The sequence below is a fragment of the Peromyscus leucopus genome, unplaced genomic scaffold (assembly GCF_004664715.2).
Source record: "Peromyscus leucopus breed LL Stock unplaced genomic scaffold, UCI_PerLeu_2.1 scaffold_113, whole genome shotgun sequence".
NCBI classification, from domain to species: Eukaryota; Metazoa; Chordata; class Mammalia; order Rodentia; family Cricetidae; genus Peromyscus; species Peromyscus leucopus.
The window spans coordinates 57,886-85,335 of NW_023504259.1; the positions used below are offsets into that span (position 1 = coordinate 57,886).

A 27,450-nucleotide genomic window follows, 5' to 3' on the forward strand; every position below is an offset into this window, starting at 1 on the left:
TCCAATATAAAAAAGTGATTAGTACTCTAATATTGTACCACCGCTGCACCAATTACCACGATGAAATACAACAATTTAAGTGATACAGTAGGAAAATACAATGAGGCCTATGCCCCAACCTTGCTACCTAATGACCTTTTAAGTCTCTTTACTTCAAACTCTCAGGCCTTTCAGCTTTCTGGAGAATAATGAAATAAGCCTTGCCATGCCCATGATTTCCTAAGACAGTAAAGCACAGGATTTCACTTACATTTGCCACCAAACTATCAGCATAAAATCACTCTACTCAGTATCTCAGAAAATCTAAAAGCAAAGTATATGTGTGGGTGGTGTGTAGACTTTGCAAAAAGAGCGCCCCACTCAATTTAAATCTGATGCTATCAGTTCCTCTCCCAGTACAATTTAATACAAAAATTATGCTACCAATATACAAGATTGCTGTGAATCGTACAATAGACAATACAGAGATGTAGGAATTCTGTTTAAAGCTTTTGCATAGAAAGTTTCTTAATAACTACTAGCTAAAATAACTGATCACCATTTTGAAGAGTGAAATGGAGGCTCTTTAGAAGCCATGTGGAAGACAGCATGCATTTCAAGTGATTACACAGTTACTGATACAAAGTCTGATATGTTTACTTAGCTAAAAAGTTTAATGCAGACAAGTACATCGATGGAGCCGAGAGAAACAGAGAATGAGAAAAATCTTGATTACAAAAGAAGAAAAGAAATCTGAACAAACAAATAAATATGAACACATTGACTAAAAGTAATTTCTTAATTATCCATGCAAAAGCTTTACAAATTAACCCAATGGTATCTGAATTTTCTTATATGTAACAACATGACTTAATTGATAACTACCATGCATATTTGTATAATTGTTGTTAAGAACACTATTTGCCCAATTCTTTACCCCTGCCTTGTATATACAACCCCACCACCATCACAGTGTGACCCATGGCTCCTCCCACTGCAGGAATGGATGGATTTTGACTTTTACTTTTGTATTTGGCTGAATGACTTGCCTTGCTGAATAAATGAATTTAGAAGAAAGTATGTCCATTCCAAATTTGCCTCAGAAGTGGATGTTTATGAACTTTCTCCCATGTCTCCATCATTACCAGAAGAAAAACATGCTTCCCTAAGTCTTGGTCACAAGAAGAAGAAAGACAAAATGCAATAGATCTAATCCTTCTAAGACAGTACACAATCAGCAAGCACCAGTCATGGGGCAGGCTCCACTGAGGTCTGCAGAACCACCCCATAGTGTCAGACCTAGTGGCGAAACTCAGCCAATGCATGCGTATCTGAAGAAAAATCGTAGCTTTTACGATGAGCTGAGTCTTCTAATGGCATAGGATGTAGCATTGTCTGTCAGTACCTAATGCAATACAATGTTATTAACAGTTTTCTAATTTATTGTCTTCATCTGCTTGTATAAAAGGAAGAGAAGGCTTAGAGACGGCTCTGCTGTTAAAAGGCTAGGCTCACAACCAAAATAAAAAAGGACGGGGAAACATTTGCCATCTTTCAAACATAAGGTTTACTTTAAAACACTGGGTTGTAACCTCGTACACTGATAATACTCTTAGACATGGACACAGGTGAAAATGGGGCAGTAAAATTTCCCTAGTTTCAGTGGACAATATTAAAACAAAAGCAATCTAATACACACAGGTGGTCATCATGGTTTTCTCTGTGCTTTCCCAGGTACACACCTTCCAGAGTCCCTTAACCACTGGCCCTTAATCGTGAGTCTTTCGTTTTTTGCAAAAGCATATTCAACCTATGAGGGCAAGCCCAGGAGATATAGAGATATGGGATCATTGCAAGAAAACAGTCCCTCCTTATTTACTTTGTCTAAAAGTCCAGTCATGTCTCAGTCCCCGAGTCATCGCTCCATATGTTTTTTCCCTTGGGACTTCTCTAGGGCAGATTTTGTCTCTTTAAACAGATGACAGGGAGCTATGCAGAAGATGCTCTTCCGGGGAATGTTACAAAGCTTTGTAGAAAATTCAAAGCCTACATGTGTTCTCTAGACTGAAATTTCTCAACTGCTTCTGATATATTTCTACAATACAAAAAGGACTGGTCATCTCAGTCCTCTGGCACCTCTGCCTTCTCCTAATCAAACTTCAGGGCCACTATTCCAGGAAATCAGTGTCATCTTTTCTATGCAGTGAATAATGTGTGGTCCTGAGAGCTCTGGTTTGTCAGACCACTTCTTGTTTGAGAATGTCCAGTAGGATATATATTCATGGCAGTAGGAACAGAGAGGGAGACACATGGCATTTCACAGAGAGATTGGCTAAAGCCAGGAGAGTCATGAAAGCTGACTAAAGTCAAGATCAAAGTTTAAAATTGGCATTAGACAAGTAGAACTTCATCCTTTTGAATGGACTTTCTAAGAGGAGTTACCTCCCAAAAGAACTGAATCTGTGATTAAAAAAAAAAAAAAAAGATTCCTAAAGGCATTTGAGTCCTCCCTTACATTGTTTTAGGTAGGTAAGCCCTGAATCAAACCACAAATCTTGGCTTCAGCTTCTGTTCCAGGTCACTCAAAGGGTCCAGCAGTACTTCAGAAAGAGTAGAGGATGCTTGCTGTGCTATTCATTAGGTAACACGCAGACTACTACTACATAACATCACCTGAACACAGTAACAAGTCCTTCAGAAGAGTGCTGGGCATATGAAAATCTGAGAAACACTGACTTAGGTCACCTGGAGCCACTCACATCTTTGCTGGGTATATCTGCCTACAAAGTAAAGTGGTAAACTTGGTGATCCCAACAGCCATTTTTTTTTGTAAATTTGCACTAAATAATATAATCTTTTTGCTTGCAGATCTTTCCCTAAATTCATGGTGTCTCAGGAATTAAGGAAGACTTATGGAGCCAGACCAAGTAGTGAGCCACCTCTACATCTCCCTAAAAACTCTAGAATACAATATTAATTACAATAATGGGCACTGAGTATTGGACTAAGACATATGGAGTTCTAATATCCATCCAGAGCGAGAAACACATTATGCCATTATGTAAAAATCGCAATTAAAATGGTAAAGTGAAATGAAAACATCTCCTATTGCTCACTTTCTAGTTCTGTCCAGCAATAACATTCATCTCAGTAACAATAAGTGTCCTTGGCACCAAGATGGGATGACGTATTTTAATAGCATGTCACAGTGGAAGAAATAATAGCTACCTTAAAGCAAGCTGTGGAAATGGCTAAGAGAGGAAAACCTTCGCCAAGAGTGAGAATAGGTATTCAGACCCCCAGAAACATGTAAGGCCAGGTAAGCACGTCAGTCCACCCTGCTATCCTAAGCACGGAGATTAAGCTGTTTAACCAGACTAGTAGAATATGAGAGTTCCCATCTCAGTGAGAGACCTGATCTCAATAGATGAAGTGGAGAATGATAGATGAAGGTACACAGTATAAACTCAGGCTTTTACATGCACATGTGTACCTGCACCCACACACAGACAAATACACATGCAAACTCACATACACTATTCACACACATATACATACACCCAATGGCCTGCTGGGGAAAACAGAGTTAGAATATACCTTAAAAATATTCTATGCAACAATAAATCAACTACTACAATACATAGATCTTATATGGATCCTCATTTAGGAAACAAATGTGTGGGAAGTGCAATGAGATGATTGAAAAATTCTGAGCAGATGCTACTTAATTTTTAAAACAATTATATTTATGCATATAGTCTAGTTTGAAATTTCATCATAAATATGATGAAATTTATATACCTATATATGTGTGTATATATAATATACATCAATATATATATATGTAAAATGATAATGTCTGTCTTCCTGGTTTTCTTTACAATGATGTGTTTGTGAGAGCTGAGAGAGACAGGGTGAATCAACCTGAGTGTCTTTGAAATTTCATCATTCAGTGAGTATAGCCGATAATAGTTAATAGTATTCCTAGTCCATGGTTTCAAATTTCCTGTAATCATATCTTTTTAGAAAGAAAACCAGTTTATTTTGCACACCGCCGCAGAGGAACAATTAGTACAGCATGACAGAAGCACCTCACAACAGCGCTTTTCCGATTAGTGTTCTGAACACAGAAAATAAGGGCAGAAAACATGTCAAGACAAAATACGGAAGTTCAAACTAATGAAATAATAAAGACAAATAGGTACGCTTCTATTTTCTTTCTGAATCATGAAGAGTAAAATGTGACTTCAGTGAATGCCACAAGAGAATTATTACATGGGGCTGCCACTCGGCCACCATTCATGTTAGTTTCTCTGCTTGGATCCTTCTTGTGTTCCCATCTGCAAAGCAAGCTTGGGGGACAGAGGCCCCATGCCATGAAACAAATGTGAGAGGATGCTTAGTGCCTGCACAGGGGCACCCAGTAGCCATTTACTGACTGCTCCCTCAATTAAAAATACTCTAAGTGGCCCGGCAGCGGTGGTGCACACCTTTAATTCCAGCACTCGGGAGGCAGAGCCAGGTGGATCTCTGTGAGTTCGAGGCCGGCCTGGTCTATAGAGTGAGATCCAGGACAGGCACGAAAACTACACAGAGAAACCCTGTCTCAAAAAAGAAAAAAAAAAATTACGCTAAGTGGAGGAGAGAAGGAAACTCACAAGCAACAGACATATTTAAGGCCCCTTGACTTCATGCCCTTGCATTCAATGCTAGGACACACCTCACTATTAAGTACTTAGTTTGGCACATTTAGAAAGACATGGAGTTGTATGATCTTTGCACTCAGATTATCTAGTCCAGACGGCTCTTTATGTTTTGATGAATTGTTACTGACAAGATTAATTCACCTTGTCATCAGTGATTTTCAAATGAGTGAAAATAAAAGTGCTGTCTCTCACCTGAGCATCAGTGAATTAAGATATTGTGGTAATCTTCAGTGTTGGCAATAATGAAAATATAAACCTGACAGAACTGAAATTTGTACTATGTTTCTAGAAATCCACTGGGTGACAAATATCAAGTGCATGAATGCTCATTTGGATCATTTGAATAGAGTACCCCAGAAGTAATGAAAGCAAAACCAGTACACAGGGGGGAAATATGTATACTATATCCAAGAACACATGCAAATACCATGGAAATCTTCTTTCACCTATATGGGCTACTGTTTCCTTTAAATGATGCTACAAATACAAGTAGAATTTAAGATACCCTTAAGATACCCTTGAGAAACAAGGAAGACAAGTGTTTTCAGGCTCCTAATGAAAAAGTTCTCAACCACACACTTGCCCTGAATTTTTCATTAATGGCAATAATTGATGCTATTAACACAACAACATTCTTGGGTATAGTATGGAATTTGTATCTATATATAGTTTTTCTTGGATTTGCTTAAGCATAATTTAATAAATTCTCCATCTTAAGGAGATGTCAAAGATAGATTAGATGCTAAGACCCTATATGCTGAAGGAACCACATCCCCTGTGTGCATGGTTGAGAGAAATCAAGTTAGAACTGAGCTGGAGGCTTCCTCCCTGCCAGCAAGCTTTCATAGTCTTTGAATGTGTTATGCAGGCTACTAGAGGAGAAAAGACATCAAATGGTCTTACTTCATCCATGTCTACAATCTTTGAGACCAACCTTCCAGGCAGATTCCACCCATTTACGCATCAGCAGCACTATTGCTGTTGAGGTAACCAACTCTTGATTGGATTTGAGATCATCTCTACAGAAGGGAACCCATAGGTGCTACTATACACATCATCAACACTCCATGGTGGAAGATATCCTAGGCCCCAGCAAGAAACTAAATACTGTTGCTCTCAGCTAAACGGGCACAGTGCCAAGCTGCCTTCCAAATATTTATGCTAATATCCATACACAAATACTACTTTCTCACTTAATCAAAAAATCTCTCAAACAGAAGGCTGTGCATGGTAAGACTCATAGCTGTTAAAATGCTGAGAACAGTTATGGATGAGTGTTCAGCCCCAAACACAGATATTTGTACTCTCCATTCTAAAGCTTATGCAGAACAAGGGGAGAAAGAATTTCAGAGCCAGAAGATAATGAAATGTCATCTTCTGGGAAGACATGGCTATTACAGTCACAAGCTCATAGCAGTTGTAGATGCCTGCACTGGGTCTGTACATGTGAATGACCCATCACCAGTAAGGCATGATACCAGGGGCCTCAGGAGCTCCACTCCTCACTGCTGAACTGTTTGCTACTAATAGATTCAAATGGTGAGAATCATTCATTGTCTTCAGCTGTATTTCCTCTAATGACTTCATCAGAATCCAATGGATAGTTCCAACCTAAATGTTACCAGAAGGCTCTGGTTAAATCAAATGGGTCATAAAACAAAAAGACTTCAGTTCCAGGAAAGGGAGTGGCAGGGATGAGGAGAGAATGATAGAGGTAGGAGCAGGATAAAAGGACATGGTGGAAGAGTCATCAGGATATATATATACAAGTGTGAAATTTCAATACAAAATTAACCAATAGAAGAAAAGAAAAATAAGAGTTAATGTTGTGACACATTTGAGCAAGTTCCTCAAGCAAGACCTTTGGGCTTTTACGTCTTCTTGTTGCATTACCATTCTGTGTCATTTTCAATGCTTAATCAAGGGATAGATGCAGTGTATATGGCGTTAGTGCCCCTACAGGTGCCCCTGCTCCCTCCCGACACATGGTAATCTGAATCAATCTGCCTTTTCCAGGAGTAACCCAGGATGTTTCTGCTTGCAGCTGGAGAGCATAAGTCTAACCACAGCATAATGCTCATTTCTCCAGTGTTACAGGATCGTTTGGGCTTGGTTGCTCCTTTGAAGATGGCACCTCATTCTGCTGCCTCCTTGCTAGTGCTAGCAAAAGTATGGGGAAGAGATGCCTATTCCAAGTGTAAAATTAAGTTAAAAAATGGCTCTCTACCTTAATTAAAACAGAGGCTTCTCTGGGCCAGTTTTTTCTCCAAAAACTTTTTCAGGGAGAACGTTTTTGGTTTTTTGCTTGTTTCTTTTGTTTTGTTTTCTTTTTTTTATTATTAAGAAAAGTTTTTCATTCATTTTACACACCAATCAAAGATCCTCCTCTTCCTTCCTCCTGCCTCCACAGCAGTCTCCCCTAACCCACCCACACACTCCCTCCACAAGAAGGCAAGGCCTCCCATGAGGAGGTACATTTAGTAGAGGCTGGTCCAAGCCCTTCCCTGCCTCAAGGCTGCATGAGGTGTCTCATCATAGGTAGTGGGCTCCGAAAAGCCCCCTCATGCACCAGGGATAAATTCTGATACTGCCGCCAGGGTGCCCCCTGAGTAAATCAAGCTACACAATTATCTCACCATGCAGAGGGCTAGTCCAGTCCCATGCAGACTTCACAGCCATTGATCCAACTTTCATGAGTTCCCACTAGTTTGGTTTGGTGGTCCCTGTGGGTTTCCCATCATGATCCTGATGCACTTGCTCAAAGAATCCCTCCCTCTCTCTCTCTCTCTCTCTCTCTCTCTCCTCTCTCTCTTCTCTCTCTCTCTCTCTGGACTCCTGAGCTCTGCCTGGTGTTTGCTGTAGATCTCTGCATCTGCTTCCATCAGTCACTGGAGAAAAGCTCTGTGATGACAGTTAGGTATTCACTGATCTGATCACTGGGGCAAGCCAGTTCAGTTCAGGCACCCTCTCCACTATTTCTACTAGTCCAAGCTGGGGGTCATCCTTGGGATTTCTGGCAACTTCCCTAGCACCAGGTTTCTCTCTATCCACATGATATCTCCCTTTATCATGCTATCTCTCTCATTGCTTTCCCACTCCATCCCTGTTCCAGCTGGACCATTCCATTCCCTCATGTTCTTATCCCCATCCCCTACCCTCCATTGCCCACCCCTCATCCCCAGTTTACTCATGGAGATCTCATCTATTTCCCTTCCCAGGGTGATCCATGCATCCTTCGTTGGGTCTTCTTCTTGGCTAGCTTCTCTGGAGTTGAGGTTGTTGTCTGGTTATCCTTTGCTTTACTTCTAGTATCCACTTATGAGTGGGTACATACCATGTTTGTCCTTCTGACTCTGGGTTACCTCAGGATGATATTCTCTAGTTCCATCCATTTGCTTGCAAAATTTCATGATGTCATTTTTTTTCCTCTGCTGAGTAATATTCTGTTGTGTATATGTACCACATTTCTTAATCCATTCTCTCAGTGAAGGGAATCTAGATTTATTCCATGTTCTGGCTATTACAAATAATCTCATTATGAACATAGTTGAGCATGTGTCCCTGTGGTATGATTGAGAATTCCTTGTGGTATATGCCCAAGAGAGGTATAGCTGGGTCTTGAGGAAGAATGATTTCCAATTTCTGAGAAACCACCACACTGATTTCCAAAGTGGCTATACAAGTTTGCACTCCCACCAACAGTGGAGGAGTGTTCCCCTTGTTCACATCCTGTCCAACATAAGCTCTGCAGTGCTTTTGATATTATCCATTCTGACAGGTATATAGATGTATCTCAGAGTCATTTTGATTTGCATCCCCTGATGACTAAGGATGCTGAGCAATTCCTTAAATGTTTTTGACCATTTGAAATTTTTCCTTTGAGAATTCTCTGTTTAGCCCTATAGCCCATTTTTTAATTGGATTGTTCGTTATTTTGATATCTAGTTTCTTGAGTTCTTTTGTTTTGTTTTCAATGCCTGTAGCACTAGAGACTAGATTTGGGACTCTCCTTGCAACTAAATTAGTTTTTCACCTGATTTCCACGTCTGTCCTCATTATACTTTAGTTCAAGCTCTTATAAATTAGACTTCTAAATCTGCTGGCTGCCATGGTAGTCCAATGCACTAATATCTGCAGTCAAAGCACTGTAGAAGCCACCTATTAGCTTAGAGGTCATGCATACTCCAACATTCTCTTCAGTTTGGAAGATTTCTCTAGTTACTAGAAGCTTCCAGGCCAGAAAGTTCACTTTGTTTTCAGGGGCAGTCTCTGTGGCATTGTTAACAAAAAGAATTGATTTCTGTGCAGCAAGCTCACTTGGTTACAGATCTGGTCTCAGGAGCTTTCTCTAATTAAAGTATGTTTTTCCTTTTCAAACACTATTTTCTTATCAACTGAGTTCTCTCTTCTCACTTTGCTCCGAACCTCTGTTTCCTTTGAACTCTGCCATCCTTCATTACTGAGGAACTTAAGTTTTTTAACATGGTGTGTGATTACTATAGACTTTGGCTCTGAAATTTTGCTGCTTTTATTTAATAGCTGAACTATCTAGAGAAACTGACATGAGTGTCTAGATATAGCATACTCTGCATTATTATGTTGAGGTGATCATAATGCTTTTTCCATCTTAAAAATGTTCCATGATGTGTTTTATAAATACATGTAGGAATCTACCTAAAACATACTTGGGATCAGACATTTGATAAATGTTTATTCCTAGAGGAATGAAAAGGAAGGTTTTATACCACCTTCTCATGTGTCTAGACTATTTGGATAACTTAGCTTGTCAATAATCTTCATAACTATAATGTCAAAACTAGACACATAGAAAAGTATACTTAAGAAAACCAGAATACAGTGGAATGCTTACCAGTTGATCTGGATTTCTATTTGACCTCACCAAGCCTATAGTTTCTTCATCTATAAATCAGATGAAAGTACCTACCTTGTAATGTAGTAAATATATGCAAGTCCTAGAACTCAGCATCAAATTTACAAATGTTTGAATTATCTTGGCAAGCAATAAACATTTACTATTCTGATACAAGATGTCTGGGAGGTTTGGGTGCAGCTGGCAGCTTGAAGCAGTGTTTTTCCCATAGGCTCCTGTCAGAGGTTATTCTTTCCTGAGAGCTGCCAGTCAGGGCTGAGCACAGTCCACCTGTATCCACCAAGAGACTCCTTAACTGGAGGGAGTAGAGGGAAGAAGGAGAAATGAATTAGGGGGACATGGGAGAGAAAGAAAAGAGGAGGGTGAGTGAAAAAGGAGTAGGAAGTGGGTAGGTGGTGGGTGGGTGTTTTTGAAAGCAAGGAGCAGTTGGACAGTCACTCACTTAGGAATCTGTGTCTTGTATTCCTTTGTCCATGTACAGCCTCATAGTCTATACTCAGTCATTATGATCTATGTGAAAAAATACACACACCATAAGATCCACTTGTTCCTTATAAGGGCTACAGTATACAAATGGAAACTTGTCATCAGACACATTTTCCCTTTGATTAAGATCACATTTTCACCTCTCCACTTGAGTACCATTTGTCAGAACCTCTGGCAAGTGTGGCCTGTAATCTTTGGACCAAAATCTTCAGGTTTCTTATTTGCCACTGACATGAAAAAGTTTGCACATTACTAGGGAGATTAAAGGAACTGTTGGAGGAAAGGGAACCCACTTTTGCCTAAAACTCCTGGAAATCTGGAGAGTAGACCATCATTCTCTCTATTGGGCGATTTAACTTCACGCCTTGTTCTTGATTCTGTGTAAATGTTTTGTACCCATTTCAGAGTTACAAGTTTAATGATGGCCTGGGTCCATAGGTGCTCTGGGTTGTGGACATTCACCTTCCTCAAAGCAGTGTTTTTCAATCTATAGGGAACCATGTGCCATTCTCCTTCCATGAATCCCCCCAAGAGTCCCTGGTTACACATTGGCATTTGATGTCAGGTGCTAGCAATGATGACAGGTGGCACTGACCTTTCTGAGGGTGGAACTGGCATGGGGCTCCTTTTACTGTGTCACCAGCATGCAGACCCAATGACTTCAGGAGAAATGAGGCCTTTGCTTCTTTCCCTAGTCTTCCTCCAAACCCCTGGGGCCAGAGCATGAGTGACTGTACTCTGAGGTGCCAGGTCCTGAGGTTCCTACTTTGCCTGATTTCTGGAGCAGGGCATCAGCTTCCCTGGCCTCTCCTCCCACGGCCCCTCCCTGTGCTGCTGCAGCCTCTGAACTCCCGTGCTGGCCCCTCCCAATATGTAACACCATGAGCATGTCCAGTTTTCTCGGAGTATTTGGTTCATCTAAGAATTTTTAACTTCCATGTGGGTCTCTTCTCTGTCAAACTCTTCTTTCACACAGTCACCGCAAGTGTTTTATAAATCAAATAATCCATTCCTTTATACTCAATATATGTTCCTAATACATTGAGGAGAAGTCAGAACAAGCAATTGCCTATGTAAGAGCTCTAAATTTAGGGATAGTCAGAAATCGACCTGGTATATTAAACTCACCAGAAACTTTCTACTGAGATAATAGAAATACCATAAATGGAGAATGCATTCTGTAGGTGTGCTCATGCTGCAACTCAATTATCTTGTGAGTGATGTGAGCTTTACAGGTTTATCTGACAGTCAAAGCAAACTTTTGAACACAATCTTCCACTAGTATTTTCAGGAGATTGAAACCAGACTCTGTGAGTACATAAAAAATCTGAAGCTGTTGTTTCTGTATAAAATACAAACTGTTTGTATATGACCTACTTATTTGACTCACATTTACCTGTGATTGCTAAGGAAACTCTCCTTCAAGGTAGGCATCCATTTTGGTACCCATTAGCCCTTTGTCTCTGACTCCAGTCCCTGAAGATAAGTTCCCAGTAACTCTGACTCAGTGACCTCCACCAGAAATGTACAGCCATGACTACCTACTGGTTGTGACATGACCAATTGCTTTTTTCTGCTTCTATCACTTCCTCACGCAGATACCCAAAGACTGTTTGAGTTACCGTAACCACTTGGCAGAACAGACCAGTTTTTTGTTTGCTTGTGTAGATATTGAAAGTCTTCTTGTGTTTTTGACCTTTAAAAAAACCCTTCCGCAGCCCCTCCTTCATGACATGCCTGAGATTTGGCTTTAAGACTGTCGTCCTGTTAGCAGCTAACCAATAAATCTTCTAATTATAATTTGAGTGAATCTATGGTCCTTTCCCAGGGGCCACAAACTCTGTAACATGCCACATAATTTTCTCATGACTTTCTACAAGTGCTTTGGAAATAGTCGCAACATTGTAGGGAACAATGACAAGGAACTGTAAACGCATGTTCAGAACAGAGGGGTGTTTCTGAATACTTTCAGTGTGCACTGGCTGGTTGAGCTGAGGCCTGTAGAACCTGTAGATTGCATGGCTAGCTGTGTCCATGAGAAAGTACTTTGAGGGTTATCCTGTCCCTAAGCTCTGCTGTGTTTCTCTGTGCCTGGGAGAGCCTCAGAGTGACAGTAGTAAGCAATCACTCATTCTATTCAGAGTCTTGACACCATGCTCCAACTTTAACATTTCTACATTGTTTGTGTGTAAGGTATGAAAATGAAAGTTCTTGGTCTTTTTGGAGAAGTACTTAAGTAACAGCAAGGTTATGTTCGACCATATACATATTTTTTTTTGTGTAAAAAGTATCTGCATTGACAGCAAGCTTGTCAGTGATAACATAATGATGACCCAGGCATGGACCTTACAGAACAGTAGAGATGACCCTTTACTGACAGTACAAAATGTCTTAAGCCACCAACTATCATTTTTTTAAAGATTTATTTTTATTTATGTATCTAAGTTTCTATCTGCATGGTCTCTGCATGCCAGAGGAGGCATTGGATTCCATTATAGATGGTTGTGAGCCACCATGTGGTTACTAGAATTGAACTCAGGACCTCTGGAAGAGTAGTCAGTGCTCTTAACTGCTGAACCATCTCTCCAGCCCCACTAACTATCTTTAAAAAACATTCCCCTCTGTTTTGAAAGTACCTTGCTGGAATTGAACCCAATAGCATGTACATATTAGGGAAGCACTCTCACACTATGTGTGATGTGGGATAATGCCCTGTACATTGGTTTAATAAAACACTCATTGGCAAGTACCAAGCAGGAAGTATAGGCAGGGTGAGCAGACTAAAGAATGCTGGAAGAGAAAGGGCAGAGTCAGGAGTCACCAGCCAGACACAGAGGAGGCAAGATGACAAGGCACAATTGAGAAAAGGTACCAAGCCACATGGCCATAAACATAGATAAGAATTATGGGTTTAATTTAAGTGTAAGAGCTAGTCAGAAATAAGTCTGTGTGGGACTGCGGGCCGGGTGGGACCAGAGAGAAACTTCCAGCTACACTACACAATGCTCTTTAAAAATTTCTTCAAAACTCAGATGAACACAAAAGAAACAGAACTCCTCCATGTGATAGGGAAAAAACTCCAGAAATGTAGGCTGATAAGGCTAACAGGTCAGTGTACACAGAACACAGCAAACAAAATCAGGGTCCAAGCTGACTTAGGAAAGGAAGAAGCCTGGAGAACATCCCTCTCTGGTGGGAGACACAGTACTGCTTGCCTCTGTTCTTATTTTCGGGGAGGAGAAATAAATTCTCTTTAAACAATTCCACCTGAAAGCTCACAATTGAGAGGAAAGAATGCATTATCAAGATGCTCTAAAAAAAAAAACCATGATGAAAGCTTAGTTGGGGCTGGCTGAGGAAGCCTGAGTGTCTGACTGAAGGCACTTGAGAGATAAATTCCAAGCCTAATGGAATATTTGAAGCAAAAAAGAAGTTTAAATTTAAAGCAAATTTAGAAGCTTGATCTTGTAAAAATCATTTGCTTAGGATTCTTTAAAAAAAAAAAAACAACCAAAAAGTTATGTTTTAAAGTTTACTTTTGAAAAAAAAAAAAAATATAGTGATAAACCAAGAATCAAGAGGGAAATATTAAACACAGAGAGTAAAAACCACTAGTGATTATATGCAATAAAGATAAAAAAGTTCTTCAGAATGCAGCACAGGAACATTGGAACAAACACACAGCACATACTGTAGCATGTTTTAGCCTCTTTTGAGTCATGAGGATGGCCATAAAAGTCACTGAAGCATCTGCAGTTTTAGAACTAAAGACATTAAGGCACAGAAAGGCCAAGGAACTCACCCAAATTCCCACAGCTGCTAAGAAAGAGATACAGCCATGATTCCAGCCCAAAGGACTGGGCTTCAGTTCTGTTTCCTAGCAACTGCCCTGTGTTCCTGTCAAGAAAATGGAAATCACTAAGGAAGAGTCCCATGGAGGTTAAATTTGTCCCAGAATAAGCAATAGTGAGAGTAGAGCCGATAGCTTTTTGAGAGAAATGAGGGCTGAAAATTCTCCAGAATTGAAGAAAAACATCATTTATCCAATTTGTAAAGGTTAAAATTTCTTCGGTACAATTTCGAAAAAGAAATAATATCCAGACACAGAATAGTGAACCCCAGAACGGGAAAGAAAAGGAGATGCTGACCACAAAGACAGCCTGTTAGAGAAGACAAATTGATAAAATGAAAACCTTTCAAAGGCAAGAGACTTCTTGACACAATGATGAAAGCCTGGTGATGGGCAGGCTATTTTTCTAGTAGCAAGGGAACATGACAACCAGCTACAAGGTATACCTAGTAGGATTGTCATTGGGGAATGTAAGCAAAATAATGTCTTTTTATGCAAACAACAATTTAAAGAGAATAATCTTGTACCTTCACTAAAGAAAAACATGGAGGACATATTTAAGAAAGAAGGAAAATTATATAAAAAAGAAAATCTAAGCTATAAAGCCAAAATGTTAAACAGTATATACATGAATAAATCTAAACCAGCTTTCTGGAAATTATTACTAAAAATCAAGAAGAAAATAATTAAAATCTATAACTTAACAAATAAGAACCAAAGAAATCGGGAGATTGGTGTGTACATATTCTCATTCATCCAGAAGAAGCCTTAAACCACCAGTGAAAACTACTGCCTTGGAAAAGGTAAGGTCTTTGAAGAGGAAAACTGACTTTCCCAGATAGGTCGGGGAGGTTTCATGAAAGCTTCCAGAAAATGTAAGAAGGAAACAAACATTTGATTATCAAACATGAGCACCCACCTTCCCCCGGGACGTGTGCACCCTCTCCTTTAGCCCCATGTCGATGTTACAGCAGATTATCACCTCCCTGAACTCTCAACTTACAGATAATATACTAGTGAGACGCTGGAGTCTGTACAGTAGAACATGCAGGAATGGGTGTCCATCCTAAGATTGCAGTGTGTACATATATAATGACCAGGAGATTGTTGTTACTATGTCATCTAGTTGACATCACATGTGCCCAGTGACTGCCACTGTGAATCCCAAAAGCTCTGTCCATTTAAATTCCAAGCATGTTCAGACCAGAGACAGAGATAAGGCAAAACTATGGTACAAAGTTTCCTACTGAAAATGGATTTACATGATTCATCTATACTACTGAGAATATGCCTAAATGACTCTGTAATCTACTATAGATACTTGCTGATCCATGGTCATTGCTACTCTGTTCACAATAGCCAGGAAATGGAAACAGCCTAGATGTGTATAAACTGATGAACATATAATGAAATATGGTACATTAACACAATGGAATATTACTCAGCTATAAGAAAAATAAAATTATAAAATTTGTAGGCAAATGGGTGAGACAAAAACAGTCATCCAGAGTGAGGTAAAAGCAGACCCAGAAAGACAATATCACATGTTCCTCTCCTTTATAGATGTTAGCTTTGAACTTTCAGATATGTGTGTTTCATTTGGAAAATTTATAGAGGTCAGTAAATTACTAAGAGCCCATGGAGAGTGTAGGGGTGCAGAGGTCTTTGTGGACAAAGACATGCACTAGGGCACTGGTTCTCACCCTTCCTAATGTTGTGACCTTTAATACATTTCTTCATGTTATGGTGACCCCAACCATAAAATTATTTTTATTGCTACTTCATAACTGTAATTTACTACTATTATGAGTCATAATGTAAAAATCTGTTTTCTAATAGTCTTAGGTGACCCCTGTGAAAGGGTCATTCAGCCCCTGAAGGAGTCACAACCCACACACAGGCTGAGAACAACTGTACTAGGGAACCTAGACTGTTCCTCCAGGGAAGAATACAAAACCTGCTTTTCATCTAAAAGCCGAAGCAGATGTATTTTCTAGTCTGGTGACCTTTGTACAATCTGTGTGGCTGGAGATCCTTCTCCAGACCCATTCTGCAGACTTGTTTTTCTCAGTCTATGCAACCTGTTTTTAATGAAAGGTGTCACATGTACTTTACAAAGAGTTCAGTATATCACATCATATAACTTTGTTCCTCAAGTAGATTTAGGCACACTATTACACATGTGTGATTGAATTAATCATCACAAGAACAGTTTTCACTAGACTGTGCTGTATTTAAATAAGCATAAAATAAGCGAATCGGTCAGACTCCCAAAGTTTGAAACAACACTGGCTGCTGAGTCATGCACCAAACCGCTTTCTTGCCTCCCACGGTCCATCTTTCTGCTGCCAGTGAATGTCAGATAGACCCTGCAGGGGAAGGGCTTTCAAAGAGAGAAAATAGAATGCACTGGGTATAAAGGGTTAAAAAGTAATTATGGAACAAGAAGGGATAAAATGGGGTGAGAAAAGGAGGTCAGGTAGAAGAGGGAAAATGAGAGAGAAATACCACTTAAGGCTTTTCAAAAAAAGTCATATGGAAACTACTACTGTAGAAGCTTCCTAAAATATATCTATACACGTACTGCCCACTACAATAGTGGCACAAGCATTATGGGAATAACCAACCACTATCTTATTTATTTAAGTCACATTCCACAAGGTAAACCCATATCTACTACAATCATCAGACCAAGAACATGATTCCAAGGAAGGATTATCTTCTGATAAACATTGTAGCTGCACCCAGGAATTCACTGCTGTAGTAGCAGCATCCACAAGACCTGAGCAAGCCTAAGCCAGACAAATCCCAGCATGAAGAGAGGAGTTGGCATGATTCCACCAAAAGCCAAGGAGGTATTAACAATATTACCTGAGAGAGGAATAAAATACTAAGAAAACTGATAAAATTGACCATGCTCCAGTGGAAGTTATTTAAGCAACACAAATTGACCTGCATGGAGGAAGGGCATTGGTAGTAAGGGAAGGATTGTGGATTGAGGAAAATTTGGGTAAGAGAGAGTGAAAGTGTCAAATAACTAAAAATCAGAAAGAAAAATAAAACCTACTCTAGAAAATCAGCTACAAGCTAGGCACTCACCCAGTCATTTGGCTAATGAAGTTTTTTTTCCATACTCTTCATATTTATTCTAACCAATATTATTAACAATATTAGTCTGGCAAGGATTGTATAACCACTTCGTTTTCTCTATAAATGTCTCTGCCAAGGGTCAAGATTTTAATGGGCCTGTTTCTGATCTCTGCCCACGAATAAAATTTGACACTAAACTTTCCATTTCTCTTGATTGGAACATTCTGGAAGAGAGAAAGTTCAGTACCTTCGGGAAGCAGGCTAGAAAATAGACATAGGTGATATATGAGATTTCATGGTGCAGTCCCCCAGACTACAGTCCTACACATCCTAACCATAGGTGAAGGAAGCCAAAGGATACATAGCTCATTTATTTTTTATGTGACTCTTGGAAGCGAGAAAGTTTTCATATATAAAACAAATATTACATAGACATTCATACAAATGGCCTAGTTCTATCAAGTTCATAGAAATCAAATATAGAATACAGATAATAGAAGACTTGGAGGAAAATGGAATCAGGGAAACTTCAATATGTACAGTTTTACTTGGGGAAGATAAAAAAAATCTTCTGGAAATGGAAATGTCATTATGGTGTTGACCCAATAAAATGAATATAATAAGGAACTGAACTATACTAAAATGTGTAGAGTAGTAAATTTTGTGTACATTGCCATAACTATAATTTCAAACCCAAAAGAAAAGAGATTTGCCCTGCACAGAACCTCTCCTCAGTGAGGAAAGGATGGTCCTGCTCACACATCAGTGGTGTATGAAAGTAGCAGCCACTTGCACGATTGGAGCTGACTCAGACCTAGAGAGGCCACATTCCTGTCGATGGCTCTTCTTGGCAGAGATGGTCTTTTTACATCTTCTGTTCTGTGCCACATAACTCAGAGGTCACAGGAGAGCTCCAGTTTGTGGAAGTGAAAGCAGAGGAGGTATTCCAACGAGGAAGAGTGAAGGCAGTGGAATCACGGAGGAGGCAACATTCAGGGGTGCAGCAGAGTGAATCTCTTTAAGAAGATTCAGAAATGTGTCTTTGGTACACTTGCTGACAGCAGAGCAACGGATGGTGTTTACCAAGGGTAGTGTTCACACTGACAGCACAAATCTATCACTAAGTAAATAGCCACCTCTGATTTCCCCCCTGGAGTGGAGAAGCAGCAGCAGGAGATAGATGAGATGTATCATTTCACATGAGAAGGAAGGCATCAGAAATGGTACCAGAAGCACAGGACATTGCTGCCTTTTGTTATTACTTCCTGAAAAAAAGATATGAGACAGTCTCACTATGTCTCCTAAAATTTTTTCATTTAAATTTAAAGGAGTTTCTAACCTGAAAAATTTCCCATTTTTTCTTGTTTAAAGCTATCTCAAATTATTTATTATACTGCTATTTAATATGTAAACTGTATCTCTATACATTAAGTGAAGTATTTTTAATAAATATATAAATAAAATTTTAATTTCCTCTGGGAGGCAAGTAAATAACAAACTAGCTACTATGTATTGATTGTCTTTTTTTTTAATGAGATTATTCTTGAAGCAAAAAAGATCATATGCCCCTAGTCCCTCCCCTGCTCTATCCAGCTGTGGGAAAGCCCTGACCAGCAGGCACCATCAGATGGGCAGATGACAGAACTCAGCCTGAGCATCTTTGTCAAGAAGCAGAGTGGCACCCCAGGTCTTTCCCATCTGACTTTCTTGGCTGTGCAAAACCCTGCTGCTTCTGTACAATGTTTCACAGGTGCGGCTTCCTAGCCATTCCCTGATAGGATAGGGCAGAAATCAATTAACAAAACTTCATTCCCCAACCCAGCCCAGAAATTACAGTGCCAGCAACTTTGCAAGAACCTCCGCACCTCTCCTGTGTGAGCCAACTGCAACAAATGTCACTCTTTTTAAAAAGTGACCATAAACTGCAGGAAATGTGATCTTCAGGCAACCACATATTTCAAAATCACAGTTACATCCAAATCTGAAAAGAGAAGCAGCTTTTGAACTCTGCAGCCACTTCTTTTTGAGCTGGAGTTCTGGGCCATTAGTGTTTGTGTAACACGTTCTCAGCCATGATGTCTTTATCTTCTCGCTCACTCACTTAGCTATTTTAAGGGTGTTCCTTGCTTATTGAGCACCAGATACTGTTCAAGAACACAAAGATGGAGAAGTAAGTCTCTACTGCTAAACGATATGTTCTATGAAAGAGACTGGCCATAAAAGCTTGATGTGGTTGTCACAAATAGTAACATTGGCATCCAAAATTAATAAGACAGGAAGAAAATTATGAAGGTAATTTAGCATAACTTATGAACTAACTTTTCAGATACTTTAAAACGTAGTATTTTCGGAATATGTGCAGATGGGTGACTCTTTTGGGTAGACTCAGGCTGACTCGTGGTATATTCTCTAAGCAGATCCTCGTTGAATGTGAGCTGCTGCCCTGAAAGATGTGTTGTTGGAAAGCCAGGAGATAAAGAAAAAAAATACTAAGGAAAAATTATACCTGCCATAATTTATCAGGAGTCTAAGTTATTTTTTTAAAAATTTAAATTCAACAAATTGAAGCTCAACAATATAAGGGTTATAGTTGCAGGTAAATATGTGGAGAGACTCCTTAGATGTGGAGGAAGTATGCCTGCACTGAGCCAGAGCCTCCTGCCAAGGATAGCTGATCAATACCCACATTGGGCCAGGGTCATCCACAGAGTCCCCTGCCATGGTCACAGCAGAACAAGTTTGTATATCTTCTTGACATTGCTAAAGACATTACAACATGGCCATGCTAGGGTTCCGATGGAAGTTATGGGGTCTAACTCTTCAAGAATTTGTTTATGATTACACCATCAGAGTGACTGATGTGTTGGCTCTGCCACAGTCAGGAACAGTGTCAGTGGCGAAGCTATTGATCCAGTGTTCCAAACCAAAATATCAGATATGCTAAAACAAAGAGGGATTCAGAGATGCTTGCTAGTTGGTATACAGTCACCCTAGCTTTGGTTGTTGGCACTTGGTGTGGGTTTCAACACTCAGCAGAGCTCTGACACTTCTAGAAAGAGCTGTGGCAGGTTGTGGATCCCAGAGTTAAAAGGCAAAGTTGTTATCAATGCCTTCAGAGATGACCGATTCTAACATGACAATGGCCTTAAACATGAACCAAGACAACTTTAAATGTGGGTCAATGAAAAAACTATCTATCCAGGCACTAATAATTCAATTAATTCATAAACAGAAACCATTACTCTATTACTGTTCATTTTCAGTAAAAATGAGCCGAAACAGAAGATATTAAATTTGCCTAAGAGAGTTGGTGGAATGATTGACACCTCAAAATTGCAGTGAACATTGTAAACAAAGTAAGTCAGTGCCAAAAGAGATGTTAGAATTAACCAAGAATTACAATAAGGCTGTAGAAGAAAACATGACACCCCGATGACTGGTAATAAGCAATGTTAGCAAGCAGGATCCCAAACACTATGTGGAAGAAAATGTGGATGTACTTATGATTTCAAATATTGTCTAGTGTTTTGCAGCAATGTTGCATACTGTTGCATTTAAATAAAGCAGCACAGAAGCTGTCAGCAATACATTTTGGTGTCTATTCTTCCATTGTTCCTAAAGTTCACAGTCAAAGGAACTCTAAAGGTGTATTTGGTGAAGTATAAGACATGTGTATCATTCCAGCAGGGTGACACCTCTAGTCTCAGTTACAAAGTTACTCCTGTTTCTTTAGTCAGGTTTCAAGATTCCAAAGCTGTGTAAGAATACATCAAAGAGAATGAATTTTTCTAAGATCCCATTTGGAAAAAAAAGTAAATTTTGACTATTGATTAAAAAAAAATACATTTACAATAAAAAATAAGTATTGAGCAATTTTGTATTTTTTCTCAAGCCTCCTTGAAGGATCTCATTAATTTGAACAGATTATAATGTTCTTTAATATATTTGGACCTGTTCTTTCAGTGACAACATGCAGTGTTTCTTATTGTGCCAACACAATGGCTCACACACAGTAGATACCAAAAGACATTGCGGAAGCCCACTGACTTTTACATTGGAGTGCACTTTCATGAATTTCTTCCTGAGCTGGAATTTCAGCTACTGTGGAAATCAATGAGATCTGTATATCTTTCTTTCCATTAAAATACAGTTTTGCATATACTCAAACTTTCGTAGTTTGCAATTTGTAATTGTACACCAATCTCCTGAATTAACACATTTTAGGTAGATCACCCTAAAGACAATCAGATGCTAAATGAACAACTCTAGTAACCTCTTACTTTATTACTGTGAAAAATGACAGCCTAGAATGGGGGACATGGGAGCAAACAATGTCCCCTAAACCAGATGCACCTCACTTTTCACTTTTTCATATGCTGTGAACTAAGAACAATTGTTGTGGGTTTTTTTGTGGGTTTTTTTGTGGTCTGATTGTTCTTTATTTTATATCTAGAATCCACTTATGAGTGAGTAATACCATGACTATCTTTTCTGGTTTGGGTTACCTCACTCAGGATGATTTTTCTAGTTCCATCCATTTGCCTGCAAATTTCATGCTTCATTGTTTTTCTCTGCTGTGTAGTACTCCACTGTGTATATGTACACATTTTTTCCATCCATTCTTCCGTTGATGGGCATCTAGGTTGTTTCCAGTTCTGGCTATTACAAATAGTGCTGCTATGAACATAGCTGAGCATGTATCTTTATGGTATGAATCAGCATTCCTGGGTATATGCCCAAGAGTGGATGGCTGGGTCTTGAGGTAGTTCGATTCCTAATTTTCTGAGAAACGCCATACTGATTTCCACAGTGGTTGTCAATTGTTGTGTTTTTGATGGTGCATTTTAAATGGTTGTATAATACATGTTGACTTCAACTTTACCTCACAGCTTTCAGAGCCTAAAATAGTTACTATCCAGCCTTTCCGAAGAGTTTGTCAAACTTCTAGCCTAGAATGCTTAGATAATATTTCTCTAACTGAACAGTATTTAACAAGCAGAATTGCCATCACCTGATTGATAACCCTGATCTTCCCATTCCTTCTATTGATTAAAGTACCGACTTAGGATCTGATTTAGAAAACAGAATGAGGAGTTGTAAAACTGAAGAAGTAATTTCTCAGTTACATTCTGCAGTTGTGAGGAAACTCAAGTGCAGTGGAGTTAGTGACTTTACATAAACATTTACAAAAGAGGCCAGGCTGACTTACTTTTAAATTGTATCTTATTTTTTCCACATATTAGGAACATACCATTAGTTGTAGATAGGCGATAATAGCATAAAAGGACTTTCTCAATAAAATTAATTGAACAAGTGTTCTTGAGTTTTATTTATGATTTTAAATATTCAAAAACTCTGTCATTTGACTTAAAATTGGAATTACAATGATTGCACATGCGCTGAGCGTTCAGTTCAATGACTAAGTACTTGCCTGGCCTCAGCAAGCTCTACGTTTGACTCAAGAAATGCAAAAGTAAAAGAACAATAGAAGACTTGCAATCCACTCTTATCTCACAGATTATTTTGAACAGACATCTTTATAAATTCCCCAGTATGTGGCTGCTATCATAATTTCTTTGTACTGATTAGGGTTACCAGAATGGTTTCAATGATATATATGATGATATTGCTAATAATAGTAGTAAAGGGTTTTGACATTTAAAAAAACCACATCATTTTAAAGATAAGTGTCTGAAAAGTGGATATAAATCTAACACCAAGTCTTCTATGTTGCTGAACCAGAATTCATTTCTGTTTCTCTTTGAGGAAAATTCTGAAGTAATTAAATAATATTTAAAATCTAATAGTTCATCTTCAGAAGCAAAGTGCCTCACAAAGGAAGGAGAAGGCAATCCTTTTTATAATGGAGGGTTGTGCTCAAAAGAGAGCTTTCTTTTCATAGCATCTGCTTCTGAAGATTCCAAATTAGATCCAGACAGCATCAGGAGCCTCTTTCTACCACTGCCATTTCAAGAACCCCTACCCCAAGGCTTTGCCTCACCTTGAAAAGCCAGATCTTCAGTCTGGGTGTAGAGTCCAGGCACAGGTCTGAGCTCCACAGAGGGTTCTTCTCTAGCAGCACGGCTCTTCTCACACGTCCACTCTTTTGTGCACAAAGGCCCTGAACTGCTCACCGAGCAAAAGGAAGCAAAAGGGTTCTGAGTTCCTCAGGGTTTCAACAGACCTCAAACCTCAAAGTCATTCAAGTACACTAGCACAAAAAAAAAAGAAAAAGAAAAAGAAAAAAAATCTTAAGGATGAACGGTCTAAACACACAAAAACAGAAAGGCAAACTATCAGGAAATATTTATTAAGACTTATTGATTACTCTGACTTAAAATATTCTCACTCAGCTTTGTAGAAAATAAGAGCTACAGATGATACTGTCAGAAATAGAAACAGGAGATAAACTGTGCCTTGTATTTAGGGTGAAGTGATTGTGTGTGTGTGTGTCTGCGTGTCTGTCTGTGTGTGTCTATGTGAGTCTCTCTCTTTTGTGTGGTGTGTTGTGTGTGTGTGTGTGTGTGTGTGTGTGTGTGTGTTTTTAGTATTTCCTACACAGATAAACTAGGGCTCTCTTTCTAACTTTGGTGATTAACTCTTGCCTTGATATCTTTTTTAATATACAGCAGTGACCAAAATAAGATACTATAATCATGTCATAGAATTGACAGAGAGACTGTTTAAAATCTAACTACATTCTAGCAATGGATGAAGAGTACATGTGTGCACAAAGTCACTTTTATATCCATCAATTTATTGTTGTGTTCATTTGAGACACAGAGAAAGAGGAAGGGGAAAGAGAAAGAATGGAGTGGGTGTGCTGGGTGTGTGTGTGTGGAAGTCAGAGGACAACTTTGGGAGCGATTATCTTCTTCCACTTGGGTTCAAGGACTGAAACCATGTCACAGGCCTGTAACATAAACACTGAGCCACCTCTGTCCCAGATTCACTCTACATTCAACAAAATCTCAAAAAATAATCTATACACATAGTCACAAAGATATAGGTTCTGAAAGAAAAGTAAGTTCTTTGAATCATGCTAATGTATATACTTCATGTCATTATTATGGATTACTATTTTTAAGTTTGAATTATTTTTATTTAATATATATAATTTTTATTAGATTTTATTACATAAAATAATTTTAATTTAAATATATTTTGATCATATTCTTCCTACTTCAAGTCCATCCAGATCCTCTCCCCCGCCCTACCCACTCAACTTAAGTTCTTTCTCAAAAACAAACAAAAACCCAAATTAACGATAAAACTTCCCAACCAAAAAATAAATAAATAAAACAAAAAACCCACCAAATTATAACCAAATCAAAGCACAAAATAACAAAAAAAAAGAAAAGGAAAAGAAGGAAACTGGAGTACAACACTTGTGTCAAATACTCCTGAACCGAGGCCTGTTCTGGAAGTGGTTGAAATGTCCCATGTCCTCTTATTGGAGAAGACTGTTTTTCTGTCTTCCAGAGGCGTAAGTCATAGTTTAATCTTTACATCTTTACCCTAGTGGCTAGTTTCATTCATCCATTCATTTTTTAGTCTACAAATAAATACTAGAATGATCAGATAAAAGCCCAATACATATTCACCATCAAAGGTTAAGACAAGTAGTACATGAAAGTGAAAGCAAGCCTCTAAGAGATGTTGCAATAGAATACATCAGCAAACCTCTCCTTAATCTTTTTCACATCTCAAGCATTCCCTGCACACAACATTAACTGAGTGCCTCTAAATAGTATAGTGTCGAGGAGACCTTGATACATTAACCTGTACAGTGTCCTACCTTGTGTCTCTCAGTCGACTTCGTGCTTCTATGATTTTTGTTCTGCTCTGATACACTTAGCAGGAGCCTTTGTTTTCTTGGCTCTCCATATCTCTCCTGCCGAGGTATCCCTTATAATATAATTTATAATTCTTAACCTCTGTTCTGTTGCTTACGCATTGAGTTCTCTGATAAGCGGTAGTAATTATGAGAGGATCCATTTGGAGGTGAGTGTCGTTCTCTCATAGGCGACTCTAACTATACTTGAGCTAGAGACTCTCCGCACACACGTATGCGCTCTTATTATATTTGTTCCCCCTCACTATTGTTACCATGGAGCGAAGTCTCTGATGGTCATCTCATCTTGTATTAGACTTCCAGCCGCATCTACATCTCATACTGAACGGGATCCTTTGCATTTCACCACTATTGTATCTACCTCAGATCAGCTAGTAACTATTGTCTTTTCCTCCATATCGTCCTGTATCACGTTTTCGTGCGTTTTCTCCGAGAGCATGTCTATCAGATTATGGCATTCTGTCCTTGTCACCAGAATCCGTCTTTCAAGTCAAATTTATAACATCTATCATCACTTGTGTAACATCACATAAATAGTCTCGATCAACCTGACGTGATATAAGTTTGTTTCTATATCAAATTAAACAAACCCTGATATTTATATGCTGTATTTTATTACTGCTATCCTGTAATTTTACAAGGAATAATTATGTAGGCATCAAGTTTATGGATGTATTCGCGTGTTACTTTCCTTTCTTAGAGTCATGGATCATTTTGGAGTTTCTTCTCTGTGCCTTTACCTCTGCTAAGGCTGGTATCACTACTCCATCCACACTCTCCCCAGTGTTAATGATTCCTTGAGCCAAGCTTTCAGGATAGGGTGATATGTTTTCTGTGTTACACATATACAAATATTCTGATTTTGTAATTTGAAGGAGGCACTTATACATCAGCAAAGTCTTGTTCTTTTGCGACACATACATAACCACGTAATCTCTTCACATAGCCCGCTAATAGTAAAATTAAAACATATCATGTAGAGGACTTTCCATGTTTTTAGCATCAGAGTCAGTAGATTAAGGGAGGGAGCTATGAGGGTGGGTTGAGCAATATCTAGGCACTAAGATTTAAGGAGTAAACCTTCAGGATGGGCAAAAACAGTACCTCATGCCCAAACATGCTTCTCCCCTCAGGAGGCTGACTCCAAGCTTAGCATTAGGACCAGAAGAGCAAAAAGGGAGCGAGAACACTAGGCAGAAAGGACACCAGCTTAGGGACCAATACAAGATTCAGAGGAGTTAGCCCCTTACCATGGTGAAATTCTGAAGTGCTACACTCAGAGAGACATGAACTAGAATGGTTAATTACCCCTATTTGTAAATTCTAATTTCAAAGTTACTGATCGAGTTTAAATAATAATCGATTGGAAAGATTAGGACTTGCATGTACTAATCAACTACAGCTCAATCGCTCCTATCATGACAAAATTGCTGCTCTGTAATGATGACATATCCAGATTAGTCAATTCTCAGTCTCTGTAATTACAAGAGATGGTGATGACAGGAGATTGGGAGCGCACGTGCATTGGCGAGACTCGCCCTGTGTGATTGCTACACCCTTCCCACGACTCTCCTTGCTTTGGTTTCTATTGGCTTTGGTTGTTCTATTTGTCTTCAGACCTATGAATGACCTCAAGACCCATTATATGCGTAAATATTACATCACAACGCTAGATAGATATCGCCAATAGAAAAGTACATCTTGCAACTTGACATTTGTTCCTGAACATCTATTTCTATGTTCGCTTTATCGCTGCGAGACATTATCTCGTCTCTTAATATGCTTTTTTACAAATGCTAAATGTATGACCAACGCATGATCTTGAACCTTCACCCTAGGCGTGGCAGAGTCCTCGTCACAATAATGCTAAAATGTACAGTATCTCATCCCGTAATAATTCAATTCTCCATCATGCTTCTCTCAGCAACATAATATCTTTTCTCTCTCTCCTTGTTATACATCGAAGCTATGCTTTAGGAGGCTGCTCTCTCGCTCGCCTCTCTTCTTACTTCGATACATAGACTAGTATGTCATATGTCTCCTGTATGTGTTGAATTTATAGTTGTTAGAAATCCTGCCATCTTTGTCGTGATATATAGCTGCTTACACTTCCACATCCCTCCATATGTGCTATGTTGTGTAGCATGCTGGTTGCTCGCTGTCGACGCTGTTGTGCGATGATCTCTGAGAGTCTCACGCTAGGCTCTCCTCACTGAGCTTACCCACCGACTCCTACTTCCTCTTTCTACTAACTCTGTACTCTCTTTGTATATTTACATCTGATACCCGCCCTCAATCTACCATCATGTTGTTGAGTCCACCCAATTTGTTGTTTCTAATAGCCCGAATACTAGACATAAGAAACACCACATGCCCTATAAGCTCTTGTGCATTGATGTCGCCTTACAAATAACGCTCTAATCACTTAGTTGACTATTATACCCTATTGGCTTAGGTCCGTCAGTCTCATATCTCTGATTCATATTGAGTTCTAATGAATGAGACCTCTGTTGAGACAACTAAATATAGCTCTTAAATCGCGAACTACTAACTACCTCACTCAATTTAATCGGGCAAGCTAGGTAGAAAGACT

At 39.1% G+C, this 27,450-nt stretch overlaps 1 long non-coding RNA gene across 1 annotated transcript in view; it reads right to left on the reverse strand.

Annotated features, from left to right (window-relative positions):
• LOC114685724 overlaps window positions 1-23,098 on the reverse strand; it is a 53,733-nt gene extending 30,635 nt beyond the window's left edge. The window contains exon 1 of the long non-coding RNA XR_005090519.1: window positions 23,004-23,098. This is a non-coding gene — a long non-coding RNA (uncharacterized LOC114685724). The remainder of the gene's footprint in view (window positions 1-23,003) is intronic.
• Window positions 23,099-27,450: the final 4,352 nt, after the last annotated feature.